General features: G+C 40.1%; 1 long non-coding RNA gene across 1 annotated transcript; it reads left to right on the forward strand.

Moving 5' to 3' along the window:
• Positions 1–356: 356 nt before the first annotated feature.
• Positions 357–3,600, forward strand: LOC140344917 (uncharacterized). The gene is made up of 3 exons (XR_011923705.1): positions 357–730; positions 1,785–1,840; positions 3,302–3,600. It is a non-coding gene; the product is annotated as an uncharacterized lncRNA (long non-coding RNA).
• Positions 3,601–3,611: the final 11 nt, after the last annotated feature.

The following is a 3,611-nucleotide window of genomic DNA, read 5'->3' on the forward strand; positions in this document are numbered from 1 at the left end:
AATGTACCGCTTTTAGACATATAAAACCGGAAAGAAATGAACCGCTAGGGAGGTTAAGAGGCTATTTCCTAATTGGCCGGTGGAAGGGGCGATACTGATAAGACTTGGAAGAGCAGGCACACCCGGGCTCAGAACTGCCCACATAAAACCGGAAAGAAGTGAACCGCTAGGGAAGTTAAGTCCCAGAGATTATTTTCTGCCATGAATTCTGTATGCATATGCATGCGATTTGAGGCAAAATACAGATTTAATTATTACCTTTTATTTACATGGCAGCAACATGCAGTGCTGACAAAACGTATGGTAAATTTTACTTATAAACCCCTTTGAAATATAAATATATTGCCAAATTGCACTGCAGTGTCAAACACATGTACATTTTATATAATAGCTGACTAATATTTTATACAGTCTACTTTCTTGGCAGCTGTAGAATCCACACAATTTGTGATTTTCCTTTCTGAATGTTAATAGCCTACAATTGTCAGCCAAAAAAAGTCATCTTATTCTCTGGAACAATAGAATGAAATGTGCCTGGCATATCGCAGTGGCACCGCTCATATGTCCTTGCTGTTTTTCTCCTAATTAGCTGATGTCTTCTGGAGAGTTTCAGACGGTTTTGGCAGAAATGAGTGGAGCATTCTTTAAAGATGTGTCTCTTGCACAACTATCAACAGAAAGGGACTTGGATGTTGCAGTCCTAAAGGAGAAAGAGATGAGAACAAGTCAGGTAATTATGTGTTTAACCTAACTGCTCTCAGCAATCAGCATTTATTCAAGCTGGGTTTGGAGTCAGAGAGGTTTTGGCTGCCTTCACTTCCCCAGGTAGTTAGAATGGCACATCAATTGAATGGCAAAGTTATTGTTCTTTGCTTTGAAATAACTCATTATTGTGGTTTAAAGGAAATGTGATGTCTTATAATTTTTAAGTGTACATCCCTGGCCCAGGCATCACATGGACTTTCCTTTGTTTAAATGCCTCACGTCCCTGATAGCTGGAATCTGCAAACCAAACATCACATTCCCCATACAGTGCAGACTAGTGTTGATCAAATAACTCACTATTCGATTCGACAGTTATTCGATCGAATAGTGAGATATTGTTTGGGTGATCGAATGCCAAATTTGAACACCATTGAAGTCAATGGTGGGAAAATTCGGGTTATTTTTAGGGACTAGTTGTATGTGTCCTTGGATAGAGTTTCTCTATCCAAGAACACGGGGCACTAGATGTGATGAATGGGGAAACTTGTCCCCATTCAACCTCTAGTGCCCGGGGATCGCGGGGATACAGGTAAGTAAAAAAATATGCATTCGGACCATAAGACGCACCCTGATTTTCCCCCCACTTTAGGGGGAAAAAAAGTGCGTCTTATGGTCCGAAAAATACGGTACTTCAATTCCTAAGCACACTCCCAATGATTTAAATGGAAGCTTCCAAGCATGGGTGCAGATTGATAAAGTCTTTCTTGATGGGCCACAGACAGCAGTTGTAAACTTTTCTCAATATACTCAAAACTAAAAATAATGGTTATGGTTGGCCTTTACTTTTCCACTATGACAGGAATCTAATTTTTGAGAGGTGTATTACTAAAATACATATAATGACCTACATATCCTGCATATTCTTTGTTGTGAAGTTTTAGTAAAATGTGAAGAAGATTTGTTGGACGTTATTGTCTTTTAGAACCATTAAAACACACTGTGCATGTAAATAATATGAACTCTTCTATTGCCCTAAAACCAAAGGGAGTTACTCAACATCATTGATTTCTGTCTTCCAGGCTCTATTTCTGTTTGAGTTGCTGTCTAATAAAACAACGCTGGAGAATCTGCTGAGGTAATGTGATACACAATTTAGTGTTGTAATATTTTCAAGAGTAATCATTACATAATTACATAGTGAGTTAGGTTGAAAAAACGACATAAGTCTATCAAGTTCAACCCATAGGGAAATAAACATATCCCAGATATAAAACCCTATGGGTTGGTCCAGAGGACGGCAAAAAAAAAAAAAAAAAAACCTCCAACAGGGGAGAAACATTTCTTCCTGATTCTTGTTACCTTTACCTTAATACCTAGTTATATTATGTGCTTCTAGAAAGCATCCAGCTTTTTCTTAATCTCCTTAGCGGTAATGCCGAGTGTGGCTCGGGGTTAATTATCCATACCAAAAGTGGCAATTGCACTTGGGGTGCAATTGCCAGGGAGTTTAAACAGCTTACCTGGTAAGTGGTACTCCTGGCGCCCTTGAGCAATGCCCGGCATCTTCTTCCCCTGGCGATGTGGGCCGGGCATCTGTGTAACCTGACGATGCCCAGTTGGCATCTGCCTCCCCGGCCTGTGAACGTTGGGGACGTGAGACTAGGGAAAGCAGATGCCGGCTGGGCATCTGCAAGTGGGCGTGTGACTGGGGGGCGGGACCATGCGTCTGGGAAGCGGGACCAGGCGGGAAATTTAAAATACTAAGTATTACACTTTTACATTTAATAATAATTAATATTCATACCGCCAGTGAGGTTAAAGCAATTTATAGTAGTTGCTGAAACTACTTCCTGAGGGAGACGATTCCACATTTTTACAGACCTTAGTGGGTAGTTGGGAAGGGAGTTCTCTATATGGACCATTTATAATTTCATACAAGGACTAACTATGTCTTATAGGATTTTATATCTGGGATATGAATATTTTCCTAGTGGTTGAACTTGATGGACTTATGTCTTTTTTCATCCTGACCTACTATGTAACTATGTATGTGATCATATCCCCCTTATACGTCTCTTCTCAATGGAGAATAGATTCAGTTCAGCTAATCTCTCCTCATAGCTGAGCTCCTCCATTCCTTTTTATTACATCCGGAACTGTTGCACTCAGAAACCGATTGGACATTTTGCTTAGGAGAAGGATGTAACCTGCTTAGTTGCTCTGAGAAGCAGTACCATTTTATTAAAGTCTTCTTCTCCATTCCATTTCTTCTTCCCTCTCCTCCTCTTCTTTTCTTTTACTCCCCACTACCCAACCGTATTCCATTCTACTTCTTCCCTCCCCACACACACTTTTCTATTCTCTATTTTTTACTACTTTCTTCCCCTTATTTCTTCTGGCCACCTTTCCTCCCCTCTACCATTTCCCTGCTCTTGGCTCCTTTCTTCTTTCCTACTCTTTTATTCTTTCTCTTACCCTACTTGTTTCCCCTCTCCTTCTCTCCATTGCTCCCCCCTTCTACTTCTCCCTTATCCCCATCTACCCCCCTTAAAAGTTGCCAGTAGAGAGTCTACCTAACTCTTCTTTTCTAGTACAGGACAGTTGGTGAAAGGTATTACCTGTGAGCAAATCGACAACATTATTGATTCCCGCCATTTCAAGCTCATTGAGAAGAACCTGCTGTTACTTTCTCCATTTCAGGTGACATAGTTCTAACTAAATAATTAAATGGAATAGTATCTCAAACAATATCAGAGTTCATAAACCACCATTATTGAACTGATTCCTGGTAACCTTTAACATCTAAGAAAAAAAGGTTTATTTACTGATGCATCAGTTTATCAATAAATAGCTACGTCTGCAATATGTTGGCAATAGGTGTACTTCAGCCATCAAGAAACAGGGCA

Source organism: Pyxicephalus adspersus, unplaced genomic scaffold (genome assembly GCF_032062135.1).
Source record: "Pyxicephalus adspersus unplaced genomic scaffold, UCB_Pads_2.0 Sca173, whole genome shotgun sequence".
NCBI classification, from domain to species: Eukaryota; Metazoa; Chordata; class Amphibia; order Anura; family Pyxicephalidae; genus Pyxicephalus; species Pyxicephalus adspersus.